Raw genomic sequence first — 15,064 nt, forward strand, 5'->3', positions numbered from 1 at the left:
GACATGTTCTTATTAAATGTTGATGTTCTCTTCTGATTTAAAAAAAATGGGATAAAACTCGTCTTCAAATGGTCTGTGCTCTCTCTGGGCTGTCAAGGGAGATTGAGTTAGCTACATAATGTGTTATGACAGTGTTGCTTATTGAGTTAGCTACATAATGTGTTATGACAGTGTTGCTTATTGAGTTAGCTACATAATGTGTTGTTATGACAGTGTTGCTTATTGAGTTAGCTACATAATGTGTTGTTATGACAGTGTTGCTTATTGAGTTAGCTACATAATGTGTTGTTATGACAGTGTTGCTTATTGAGTTAGCTACATAATGTGTTGTTATGACTGTTGTTTATTGAGTTAGCTACACATGTGTTGTTTATGACAGTGTTGAGAGTTAGCTACATAATGTGTTGTTACAGTGTTGTTTATTGAGTTAGCTACACAATGTGCTGTGACAGTGTTGTTTATTGAGTTAGCTACATAATGTATTGTGACAGTGTTGTTTATTGAGTTAGCTACATAATGTATTGTGACAGTGTTGTTTATTGAGTTAGCTACACAATGTGTTGTTACGACTGTTGTTTATTGAGTTAGCTACATAATGTGTTGTTACGACTGTTGTTTATTGAGTTAGCTACACAATGTGTTGTTACGACTGTTGTTTATTGAGTTAGCTACACAATGTAGTGACAGTGTTGTTTATTGAGTTAGCTACATAATGTATTGTGACAGTGTTGTTTATTGAGTTAGCTACATAATGTATTGTGACAGTGTTGTTTATTGAGTTAGCTACATAATTTGTTGTTACGACTGTTGTTTATTGAGTTAGCTACATAATGTATTGTGACAGTGTTGTTTATTGAGTTAGCTACATAATGTGTTATGACTGTTGCTTATTGAGTTAGCTACATAATGTGTTGTTATGACAGTGTTGCTTATTGAGTTAGCTACATAATGTGTTGTTATGACAGTGTTGCTTATTGAGTTAGCTACATAATGTGTTGTTATGACTGTTGTTTATTGAGTTAGCTACACAATGTGCTGTGACAGTGTTGTTTATTGAGTTAGCTACATAATGTGTTGTTATGACTGTTGTTTATTGAGTTAGCTACACAATGTGCTGTGACAGTGTTGTTTATTGAGTTAGCTACATAATGTGTTGTTATGACTGTTGTTTATTGAGTTAGCTACACAATGTGTCATGACAGCGTTGTTTATTGAGTTAGCTACACAATGTATTGTTGTGACAGTGTTGTTTATTGAGTTAGCTACACAATGTATTATGACAGTGCTTTTTATTGAGTTAGCTGCACAATGTATTGCTGTGACAGTGTTGTTTATTGAGTTAGCTACACAATGTGTTTTTATAACTGTTGTTTATTGAGTTAGCTACACAATGTGTTGTTATGACTGTTGCTTATTGAATTAACTACACAATGTGTTGTTACGACTGTTGCTTATTGAGTTAGCTACACAATGTGTTGTTATGACTGTTGTTTATTGAGTTAGCTACACAATGTGTTGTTACGACTGTTGTTTATTGAGTTAGCTACACAATGTATTGTTACAGTGTTGTTTATTGAGTTAGCTACACAATGTGTTGTTTATTGAGTTAGCTACATAATGTGTTGTTACGACTGTTGTTTATTGAGTTAGCTACACAATGTGTTGTTACGACTGTTGTTTATTGAGTTAGCTACATAATGTGTTGTTACGACTGTTGTTTATTGAGTTAGCTACATAATTTGTTGTTATGACTGTTGTTTATTGAGTTAGCTACACAATGTAGTGACTGTGTTGTTTATTGAGTTAGCTACATAATGTGTTATGACTGTTGTTTATTGAGTTAGCTACATAATTTGTTGTTACGACTGTTGTTTATTGAGTTAGCTACACAATGTGTTGTTACGACTGTTGTTTATTGAGTTAGCTACATAATGTATTGTGACAGTGTTGTTTATTGAGTTAGCTACATAATGTGTTATGACTGTTGTTTATTGAGTTAGCTACATAATGTGTTGTTATGACTGTTGTTTATTGAGTTAGCTACACAATGTGTCATGACAGCGTTGTTTATTGAGTTAGCTACACAATGAGGTGTAACTGTTGTTTATTGAGTTAGCTACATCCCTGCTCTCTCCATCTCTGGCTGATTTTGCAGTTCTCCGCGGCTGGTCAGCGCCTTGAAGCCCCCTTATTTTCACAGGACTAATTGATTTGTATGAGGCTTGTATGAATGTAGGCTACATTGTCGTCTTCCGTCGCATGCCAGGATGTGCTACACAATGTGTTGATATGACTGTTGTTTATTGAGTTAGCTACACAATGTGTTGTTATGACTGTTGTTTATTGAGTTAGCTACACAATGTGTTGTTACGACTGTTGTTTATTGAGTTAGCTACACAATGTATTGTTACAGTGTTGTTTATTGAGTTAGCTACACAATGTGTTGTTTATTGAGTTAGCTACACAATGTATTGTTATGACAGTGTTGTTTATTGAGTTAGCTACATAATGTATTGTGACAGTGTTGTTTATTGAGTTAGCTACACAATGTATTGTTATGACAGTGTTGTTTATTGAGTTAGCTGCACAATGTATTGTTATGACAGTGTTGTTTATTGAGTTAGCTACATAATGTATTGTTACAGTGTTGTTTATTGAGTTAGCTACACAATGTAGTGACTGTGTTGTTTATTGAGTTAGCTACATAATGTATTGTGACAGTGTTGTTTATTGAGTTAGCTACATAATGTATTGTGACAGTGTTGTTTATTGAGTTAGCTACATAATGTATTGTGACAGTGTTGTTTATTGAGTTAGCTACATAATGTATTGTGACAGTGTTGTTTATTGAGTTAGCTACATAATTTGTTGTTACGACTGTTGTTTATTGAGTTAGCTACACAATGTGTTGTTACGACTGTTGTTTATTGAGTTAGCTACATAATGTATTGTGACAGTGTTGTTTATTGAGTTAGCTACATAATGTGTTATGACTGTTGTTTATTGAGTTAGCTACATAATGTGTTGTTATGACAATGTGTTGTTTAGTGTTGCTTATTGAGTTAGCTACATAATGTGTTGTTATGACAGTGTTGCTTATTGAGTTAGCTACATAATGTGTTGTTATGACTGTTGTTTATTGAGTTAGCTACACAATGTGCTGTGACAGTGTTGTTTATTGAGTTAGCTACATAATGTGTTGTTATGACAGAGTTGTTTATTGAGTTAGCTACACAATGTGTTGTGACAGTGTTGTTTATTGAGTTAGCTACACAATAATGTGTTGTTATGACTGTTGTTTATTGAGTTAGCTACACAATGTGTCATGACAGCGTTGTTTATTGAGTTAGCTACACAATGTATTGTTGTGACAGTGTTGTTTATTGAGTTAGCTACACAATGTATTATGACAGTGCTTTTTATTGAGTTAGCTGCACAATGTATTGCTGTGACAGTGTTGTTTATTGAGTTAGCTACACAATGTGTTTTTATAACTGTTTATTGAGTTAGCTACACAATGTGTTGTTACGACTGTTGTTTATTGAGTTAGCTACACAATGTGTTGTTACGACTGTTTTTATTGAGTTAGCTACACAATGTATTGTTGTGACAGTGTTGTTTATTGAGTTAGTTTGCTACACAATGTATTATGACAGTGCTTTTTTATTGAGTTAGCTGCACAATGTATTGCTGTGACAGTGTTGTTTATTGAGTTAGCTACACAATGTGTTTTTATAACTGTTTATTGAGTTAGCTACACAATGTGTTGTTACGACTGTTGTTTATTGAGTTAGCTACACAATGTGTTGTTACGACTGTTGTTTATTGAGTTAGCTACACAATGTAGTGACTGTGTTGTTTATTGAGTTAGCTACATAATGTATTGTGACAGTGTTGTTTATTGAGTTAGCTACATAATGTATTGTGACAGTGTTGTTTATTGAGTTAGCTACATAATGTGTTGTTACGACTGTTGTTTATTGAGTTAGCTACACAATGTGTTGTTACGACTGTTGTTTATTGAGTTAGCTACATAATGTGTTGTTACGACTGTTGTTTATTGAGTTAGCTACATAATTTGTTGTTATGACTGTTGTTTATTGAGTTAGCTACATAATGTGTTATGACTGTTGTTTATTGAGTTAGCTACACAATGTAGTGACTGTGTTGTTTATTGAGTTAGCTACATAATGTGTTATGACTGTTGTTTATTGAGTTAGCTACATAATTTGTTGTTACGACTGTTGTTTATTGAGTTAGCTACACAATGTGTTGTTACGACTGTTGTTTATTGAGTTAGCTACATAATGTATTGTGACAGTGTTGTTTATTGAGTTAGCTACATAATGTGTTATGACTGTTGTTTATTGAGTTAGCTACATAATGTGTTGTTATGACTGTTGTTTATTGAGTTAGCTACACAATGTGTCATGACAGCGTTGTTTATTGAGTTAGCTACACAATGAGGTGTAACTGTTGTTTATTGAGTTAGCTACATCCCTGCTCTCTCCATCTCTGGCTGATTTTGCAGTTCTCCGCGGCTGGTCAGGCCTTGAAGCCCCTTATTTTCACAGGACTAATTGATTTGTATGAGGTTTGTATGAATGTAGGCTACATTGTCGTCTTCCGTCGCATGCCAGGATGTGCTACACAATGTGTTGATATGACTGTTGTTTATTGAGTTAGCTACACAATGTGTTGACAGTGTTGTTTATTGAGTTAGCTACATAATGTGTTATGACTGTTGTTTATTGAGTTAGCTACACAATGTGTTGTTACAGTGTTGTTTATTGAGTTAGCTACACAATGTATTGTTACAGTGTTGTTTATTGAGTTAGCTACACAATGTGTTGTTTATTGAGTTAGCTACACAATGTATTGTTATGACAGTGTTGTTTATTGAGTTAGCTACATAATGTATTGTGACAGTGTTGTTTATTGAGTTAGCTACACAATGTATTGTTATGACAGTGTTGTTTATTGAGTTAGCTGCACAATGTATTGTTATGACAGTGTTGTTTATTGAGTTAGCTACATAATGTATTGTTACAGTGTTGTTTATTGAGTTAGCTACACAATGTGTTGTGACAGTGTTGTTTATTGAGTTAGCTACACAATGTATTGTTTTGACAGTGTTGTTTATTGAGTTAGCTACACAATGTGTTATGACAGTGTTGTTTATTGAGTTAGCTACACAATGTGTTGTGACAGTGTTGTTTATTGAGTTAGCTACACAATGTGTTGTTATGACAGTGTTGTTTATTGAGTTAGCTACACAATGTATTGTGACAGTGTTGTTTATTGAGTTAGCTGCACAATGTATTGTTATGACAGTGTTGTTTATTGAGTTAGCTACACAATGTATTGTTATGACAGTGTTGTTTATTGAGTTAGCTGCACAATGTATTGTTATGACAGTGTTGTTTATTGAGTTAGCTACACAATGTATTGTGACAGTGTTGTTTATTGAGTTAGCTGCACAATGTATTGTTATGACAGTGTTGTTTATTGAGTTAGCTACACAATGTATTGTGACAGTGTTGTTTATTGAGTTAGCTACACAATGTGTTGTTACAGTGTTGTTTATTGAGTTAGCTACACTGTCATGACTTCTGCCGATGTCGGTCCCTCTTCTTGTTCGGGCGGCGTTCGGTGGTCGACGTCACAGGCCTTCTAGCCATCGCCGATCCACTTTTCATTTTCCATTTGTTATGTCTTTGTTTTACACACCTGGTTTCAATTCCCAAATTACATGTTCATTATTTAACCCTCTGTTTTCCCCATGGTTTTTGTGCGTGTTTGTTTATTGTAAGTTCGGTCCGATGTTTGTGGGCTTGGTATTACTTCATGTATTTGGACATTTTGAGTAAAGTTCCTTGTGTTACTCATCTCTGTTGTCCTGCGCCTGACTCCTCTGCACCAGCTACACCCAGATCCTTACATACACAATGTATTGTGACAGTGTTGTTTATTGAGTTAGCTACATAATGTGTTAATATGACTGTTTTTTATTGAGTTAGCTACATAATGTGTTGCTATGACTGTTTTTTATTGAGTTAGCTGCACAATGTATTGTTACAGTGTTGTTTATTGAGTTGGCTACATAATGTGTTGCTATGACTGTTTTTTATTAAGTTAGCTACACAATGTGTTGTTACAGTGTTTATTGAGTTAGCTATATAATGTGTTGTTATGACTGTTTATTGAGTTAGCTACACAATGTGTTGTTATGACTGTTGTTTATTGAGTTAGCTACACAATGTGCCGTGACAGTGTTGTTTATTGAGTTAGCTACACAATGTATTGTTGAGACAGTGTTGTTTATTGAGTTAGCTGCACAATGTATTGTTGTGACAGTGTTGTTTATTGAGTTAGCTGCACAATGTATTGTTGAGACAGTGTTGTTTATTGAGTTAGCTACACAATGAGCTGTGACAGTGTTGTTTATTAAGTTAGCTGCACAACGTATTGTGAGACCGTGTTGTTTATTGAGTTAGCTACACAATGCATTGTTGTGACGTGTTTATTGAGTTTGCTACACAATGTGTTGTGACAGTGTTGTTTATTGAGTTAACTACACAATGCATTGTTGTGAGTGTTGTTTATTGAGTTAGCTGCACAACGTATTGTGAGACCGTGTTGTTTATTGAGTTAGCTACACAATGCATTGTTGTGACGTGTTTATTGAGTTTGCTACACAATGTGTTGTGACAGTGTTGTTTATTGAGTTAACTACACAATGTTTTGTGACATTTGTTTATTGAGTTAGCTACACAATGTGTTGTGACATTGGTTTATTGAGTTTGCTACACAATGTGTTGTGACAGTGTTGTTTATTGAGTTAGCTACACAATGTATTGTTAGTGTTGTTTATTGAGTTAGCTACACAATGTATTGTTAGTGTTGTTTATTGAGTTAGCTACACAATGTATTGTTAGTGTTGTTTATTGAGTTTGCTACACAATGTGTTGTGACAGTGTTGTTTATTGAGTTAGCTACACAATGTGTTGTGACATTTGTTTATTGAGTTTGCTACACAATGTGTTGTGACTGTTGTTTATTGAGTTAGCTACACAATGTATTGTTAGTGTTGTTTATTGAGTTAGCTACACAATGTATTGTTACAGTGTTTTATTGAGTTTGCTACACAATGTGTTGTGACAGTGTTGTTTATTGAGTTTGCTACACAATGTGTTGTGACAGTGTTGTTTATTGAGTTAGCTACACAATGTGTTGTGACAGTGTTGTTTATTGAGTTAGCTACACAATGTATTGTTAGTGTTGTTTATTGAGTTAGCTACACAATGTATTGTGACATTTGTTTATTGAGTTAGCTACACAATGTGTTGTGACAGTGTTGTTTATTGAGTTTGCTACACAATTTGTTGTGACAGTGTTTATTGAGTTTGCTACACAATGTGTTGTGACAGTGTTGTTTATCTAGTTTGCTACACAATGTGTTGTGACAGTGTTGTTTATTGAGTTAGCTACACAATGTGTTGTGACAGTGTTGTTTATTGAGTTAGCTACACAATGTATTGTTAGTGTTGTTTATTGAGTTAGCTACACAATGTATTGTTAGTGTTGTTTATTGAGTTAGCTACACAATGTATTGTGACAGTGTTTATTGAGTTAGCTACACAATGTATTGTTAGTGTTGTTTATTGAGTTAGCTACACAATGTATTGTGACAGTGTTGTTTATTGAGTTAGCTACACAATGTATTGTGACAGTGTTGTTTATTGAGTTAGCTACACAATGTATTGTGACAGTGTTGTTTATTGAGTTAGCTACACAATGTATTGTGACAGTGTTGTTTATTGAGTTTGCTACACAATGTGTTGTGACAGTGTTGTTTATTGAGTTAGCTACACAATGTGTTGTGACAGTGTTGTTTATTGAGTTAGCTACACAATGTGTTGTGACAGTGTTGTTTATTGAGTTAGCTACACAATGTATTGTGACAGTGTTGTTTATGCATGCTTCGTTATTCTAATTTATGTTTTGTTTCCCTCACTATTGTTGAGTGTCGACTCTAGTGGCAACAACAACCTGTCGACTCAGAGGTTTTTATAGAGATGAACAGGCTGAGGTCCAGTCACATTCTTTCTGCTGTGGGAAAAGCTCTGTCGGAGAAGAAAGCTACACACGCACACACACGAACACACCCTATCAGAAGAGAGATGAGAAGGATGTGATGGGTGAGATCAGAGAGTGGTTTGGACAGACTGCCTGGTGTATTCTGTGAAAGATGCTGACAGACAGACAGTGGTGTTAAAAGGACAGGCAGTAGGCAGCATATTCCCTCCCTGCTCCCTCCCAGGATAGGTCAAGCACCAGTGAAGGCAAAGCTACAGTTGAATAACAGACAGTGAACAGTCAGAGCTCTCTTCTCTCTTAAAAAACCCTGTAGGTCTAAGCCCTTAGATATCAATATCTACGAAGCAAACATATGGAATTGTTTTAAGATGGTCATAAAATGGATAATTTAGCCATTTGATTTTGACAAACTGTCAGAAACCGTGTCAGAGAAGCTCATCTGCATGCCCGTCGTCCTCACCGGGGTCTTAACCTGACTGCAGTTCGGCATCGTAACTGACTTCCGTGTGCAAATACTCACCTTCGATGGCCACTGGCACGCTGGAGACGTGTGCTCTTCACAGATGAATCCAGGTTTCAACTGTACTGGGCAAATGGCAGACAGCATGTATGGCGTCGTGTGGGCGAGCAGCTTGTTGATGTCAACGTTGTGAACAGAGTGCCCCATGGTGGTAGTGGGGTTAAGGTATGAGCAGTCATAAGCTACAGTCAACAAGCACAATTGCATTTTATCGATGGCAATTTCAATACTATGAGGAGATCCTGAGGCCCATTGTCGTGCCTTTCATCCGCCACCATCACCTCGTGTTTCAGCATGATAATGCACGGCCCCATGTCGCAAGGATCTGTACACAATTCCTGGAAGCTGAAAATGTCCCAGTTCTTCCTTGGCCTGCATACTCACCAGACATGTCACCCATTGAGCGTGTTTGGGATGCGCTGGATCGACGTGTACGACAGCGTCGTATAATATCCAGCAACTTCACACAGCTTTTGAAGAGGAGTGGGACAACATTCAACACGCCACAATCAACAGCCTGATCAACTCTTTGTTTGTAACTCACACGGTTTGGGTTAAACAGGCGCAAACTTTATATTGGTGGAAAGAGTGGATTGAGTTGCAGCATAAATAGCATAAACACACTGTGAGGTATTCAATATTGAACATGATGTCACCATGTGATGCACAGGTGTGTCAACCAACTCTAGGGGTCTCATAAAGAATTTAATAGGATCTTGTTAGCACTTACAAATTCCTAACATATTCTAGCAATTGGAATTTGCAGCATATCATACAAATTGCACGATTTTGTATTTTATTTTGCAGGACAAAACATACAAAATAGATTAAGTACACAATTGTGCAAAATTTTCGAGGACCTGTTTTGGCTTGTGAGTCAATGCATCTCTGTAAGTGCCTTTGAAATAAAACCCCACAATGATTTGGAATGATGTCTTGGTGTCATTATAGGCTATTGATAAAGTGGATGCAATAAGTTATTTGTTTTGATTTTAGTCTCAACGGTTATTGTGGGAGCAAAAGGTACTGTAACTTCATTTGCATGTGGGATGGACTCATATGTTGTATGTGTATAAATACAGAGCCAGTTCTCTGGAAAAGGGTGTGTTCCTCAGACCATCTAGGCTTCTGATATGCTTGTATTAAAAGCCTATATTGAATTCACAAGTTCTTGTAAGTGTTATATATTCTGAAATGATTCTCCACGACATTATATGGAAAGTAGATGTATTGAATTTTGTATTATGTTCAAGATGTTGTTTTTAGATGGGAGAAACAGGTATGTCACATACTGTGTGTGTGATGACTCGGATCAGGAATACATCATTTCAGCACCACTGTGCTGTCCATCTATTTTCTCTCTCGCTACAGCACGGCAGGCCGCACAATCCTATTTGTTGGTCAACTTTTTATATTGCCATCCTGATTGCAATTAATCTCTGAATCTGACAGACCAGTCTCCATTCAGGAAGATGACTGATTTCTGATGTCTCGTGTTTTAAAAAAGTCAGCCTAATTTAATATTTTGTCTGTTTGATAGGCTATGTTTTAATGTCATTAATGGCTACGTGAAGTGGGATGGAACTAATGATAAGTTATGTGATTAACTTAGCTATTTTGATTTAATTTGAAAGCTTATGTATGGAAATATGATATATTGAATGTTTCTAATGTTCACAATGATTCATTTTGAATCTGATCTAATGTTCAGCAACAGGGCGCTGTCCACCTCTTTTCTCTCGCCAAGTCGCCAAGCCGCCGCCCACAGACACATTTCTATAGGCAACAGCTTCTGTTAATCAACTTTGTTTGCATCATTAGTAACGATGACTATTTGGCCTATTTGTTATGTTGACAGGACTTGAGTTATGTCATTAAACCTTTGTTTGATAAAGTCTATTACAGTCTTCATTTTCTGTATTCATTTTCCATTGGCTTATTGTGTGTGTGTGTGTGTGTGTGTGTGTGTGTGTGTGAGGAGCACACAGAAACTTTGCCAAGGCAGAGATGATGGCTGGTTCGCTGTTGGTTCCTGGGATTGGATAGAGTGGATCAACGTGCGCAGGTAGCCTACGGTGCCTTTGAAGTGATTTGTTTTGACAATCAGATGAAAACGCTATGACTGGTTGTGCTAACCGGTATAAAAGGTAAGACATTTTTAAAGTGAAAAGAAGACTGATCTATATGAATTGGGACCATCAAAAATATTTGCGTGCACAGATAGGAGGTGCGGTACTGAGAATCATCATCTACTTTCACCTCTGCTCGTGAGCACTTACTTTCAAAACTACTGGCTGGAATTATACAAAACCTTTATAATGCATATTTAAGCAAGTGGGACGTAACTGTTCAAATAGACAATGGCACCAAGTAGACCAGGGCAAATCTCATACAGGCAATACACTACAGTAGCTGACTACAGAATATATCTTGTAAAGATACATAGCATTATCTAACAAATGAATCTGATACAGTAGGGACAGGCAACAAGTGTCAGTACCAAATAAATAACAAATCAAATGTTGTTGCTGTCGTAGATTCGCCCATTTAATAAAAAGATGATCTGGTAGACTAGAGAATGGATGTGTTGCTAGTTATGTCATCAGACTACAGCCTTTCTGATCAAAGAGAGGCTGATGGTTTTGAGCACTGAGCGTCCAGAGTGCCACGTCCTACCACACACACACACACACACACACACACACCAGGTTGGACTCAGTTGAATAGATCTAGGCTCACAGCGACGGAAACGCAAATAAGATCGCTTTCCTGAGCCAAAGAAAAATAGTTTCCATCTATGATGAACGCGCGCACACATACACACATGCATGTAGCGCGCACACACGTTGCAGAGATGTGTAGGGCTGTTTCAGGATGAACATTTACCTACACAGGACTTTCATAAGGTTTTTAGAATAATTTTTGCAGTGACTAACAAAGGATGAGCAATTCAACCTTTCCAATATGAGAAAATGTATTATTAGGAACAGATAACATGTCAGATGACTCAGATCGATGACGAAGCATGGTGTGTACAAAACCAAGAGTTGTGGTTATGAGTTGTGGGTTGGATTCCCGATGGGTCACCTATACTCAAGTTTGGATAGATGCATGACTCAATTTGGATAAATGCATAATGTACTAAAGCATCTGTTAAATGTATAAATACCATATTATTATCATCATAATCATTATAAAGTAGCCATGGGTGTTAAACCAACCTGGTCTCATAGAATAAATGTAACAGTACACGTAAAACAGTCTAAATAGTAAGATATGTTACGTTTGGTATGGTTAAATAAGACAGAAGTTCACTTAAGGCAAAAATTAAGTAGGGTGGGTGGTCGGGGTGGATGGGTACAATGTGAACGCCTAGCAACCAAAAGGTTGCGTGTTTGAATCTCATTACAGATCATTTTAGCTAATTAGAGACTTTGGAACAACTTACTACTTTCTAGCAACTTTGCAACTACTTAGCATGTTAGCTATCCCATCTCCTAACCAAACTAACGTTAGCCACCTAGCTAAAGTTAGCTACAACAAATTGGAATTTGTAACATATCATAAGTTTTGCAAATTCGTAAGATAGTGTAAGAGTCAGGATTAGATTAAGGGTCTTGTTTTCTAACTGCTGACTTTATCTCATGAGGGGGAATCAAATGCCTGCCTGGCCTTTAATTAACAAACGTTTAATTGTTTAAAAAAGAAATACAGAGAAAAGAGCCAGCATCTAAACCCATATTATAAGACATGATAAAGGCTCATACAGTTGAAGTGGGAGTTTACATACACCTTGGCCAAATACATTTAAACTCAGTTTTTCACAATTCCTGACATTTAATCCTAGTAAAGATTCCCTGTTTTAGGTCATTTAGGATTACCACTTTATTTTAAGAATGTTAAAAGTCAGAATAATGGCAGAGAGAATGATTTATTTCAGCTTTTATTTCTTTCATCACGTTCCCAGTGGGTCAGAAGTTTACATGCACTCAATTAGTATTTGGTAGCATTGCCTTTAAATTGTTTAACTTGGGTCAAACGTTTCGGGAAGCCTTCCACAAGCTTCCCACAATAAATTGTGTGAATTATGGCCCATTCCTCCTTACAGAGCTGGTGTAACTGAGTCAGGTTTGTAGGCCTCATTGCTTGCACACACTTTTTCACTTTTGCCCACAAATTTTCTATGGGATTGAGGTCAGGACTTTGTGATGGCCACTCCAAAACCTTGACTTTGTTGTCCTTAATCCATTCTACCACATCTTTGGAAGTATGCTTGGGTTCATTGTCCATTTGGAAGACTCATTTGCGACCAAGCTTTAACTTCCTGACTGATGTCTTTGACTGATCTTTGTCCCCATAGTCTGACTAGTTGATGGCGGTTTTGCAGTAGTGGCTTCTTCCTTGCTGAGCGGCCTTTCAGGTCATGTCGATATAGGACTCGTTTTACTGTGGATATAGATACTTTTGTACCTGTTTCCTCCAGCATCTTCACAAGGTCCTTTGCTGTTGTTCTGGGATTGATTTGCACTTTTCGCAACCAAAGTACGTTCATCTCTAGGAGACAGAACGCGTCTCCTTCCTGAGCGGTATGACGGCTGCGTGGTCCCATGGTGTTTATACTTGCGTACTATTGTTTGTACAGATGAATGTGGTACCTTCAGGCATTTGGAAATTGCTCACAAGGATGAACCAGACTTGTGGAGGTCTACAATGTTTTTCTGAGGTCTTGGCTGATGTCTTTTGATTTTCCCATGATGTCAAGCAGAGGCACTGAGTTTGAAGGTAGGCCTTGAAATACATCCACATGTACACCTCCAATTGACTCAAATGATGTCAATTAGCCTATCAGAAGCTTCTAAAGCCATGAAATAATTTTCTGGAATTTTCCAAGCTGTTTAAAGGCACAGTCAACTTAGTGTATGTAAACTTCTGACCCACTGGAATTGTGATACAATGAATTATATGTTTACAGACAGATTATTTCATAATTGTTGTAAAAATGACTTGTGTCATGCACAAAGTAGATGTCCTAACCAACTTGCCAAAACTATAGTTTGTTAACAAGAAATTTGTGGAGTGGTTGAAAAACGAGTTTTCATGACTCCAACCTAAGTGTATGTAAACTTCCGACTTCAACTGTACATGATATAACAAGTTATAAAGCATTATACCCTCAGACTTTTCTAATAGGTCTTTGTGGAAAATACAGGGGTCATACAGGCCAATGTTAACTTCTAGGGCCTAGCTGATGCAGAGCTTCAGAAACCGATTAAGTGAAGTGGGGGGGTGAACAACGAAGCTGTAGTGTGAGAAATGTATGGAGTGCCAGACGAGGAGAGAAAGACATTCCCCGTACCACATCTCTTGGCGATGGAGTGCTCCTTTGTCTGTCTGAGTACACCTCTTTCTTTCACTTCAACACACATGCATACACACACACACACACACACACACACCCACACACAGCTTTGCTTATTTTCTCTGTCGCTGAACGAGCACTAAAGTGGATAGATAAATTAGAGGGTCCATCCAGAGTTGCTACGGGGACGCAGCGAGGACTCCACATGGATGAAGAACCTGAGAAGTGCAGGGACACAGCACGGTGAAGCGCTGTATTGAAACTCACCACCACCTAACCAACCCGGCTTTAATTTACCCTGGAGTGGAGCTTGTCAGATTGCTCTCCCTGCCTGGGCCCAATCAGTTGGCTCCCTAAGACTGGACGACAAACGGGCTGGCTAGTAAAACTGGGTTCAAATACTATTTGAAATCTTTCAAATACTTTTAAGTGTTTGCTTTATCCTGCCTGGGGAGCCAAATGGGTGAGGTTTGCCCATTTAGCCACCAAATTTGTTCTATTGCGCCAGGCAAGCTCAATCAAGCCTAGATAAAGTATTTGAAATGATTTCAAATAGTACTTCAACCCAGGTATTCTGATTCCAAACTGTGCTGGCTGGTTGACAGACTGCGGCTGAGCTGAAGTCATGGAGGTAATAACTCCTTAACCCCAGTGTATTAACGAGACACTGGATCCCACATGAGGACAGAGTGTTTATCAGCGGTACCTCTTTAATAATGGAGGTTTATGGCCAGTTGCCTGGGGTCAGAGTTCAGTCCTGCTGGAGCACCACCAGGAAGGCCTGGCCGGGAGGGGGTTGGGGAGAGGGGAACAGACCATGGAGGGAGCAGAGAAAGGCCTTTGGGCATCACGCCCAGTCCTGCAAGTGGCACTACCTAGGGCTTAGGTCAGTAAAACAGAGCAGTGTCCTAAAGTCCATAAAATGTCTTGTCATACTACATAGTATAAAAAGACACTGTGTGCAAGTATGGATATTGGGACAGATTCTAGACAACCACAGTCTATCTAGCGAACAAAGCGCAACGGTGAGGCTTCAACATTTACTATGAGGCTCACTCATTCTTGGTTAATTCGAACAAGCAAGG

Source organism: Oncorhynchus tshawytscha, linkage group LG05 (assembly GCF_018296145.1).
Source record: "Oncorhynchus tshawytscha isolate Ot180627B linkage group LG05, Otsh_v2.0, whole genome shotgun sequence".
NCBI classification, from domain to species: domain Eukaryota; kingdom Metazoa; phylum Chordata; class Actinopteri; order Salmoniformes; family Salmonidae; genus Oncorhynchus; species Oncorhynchus tshawytscha.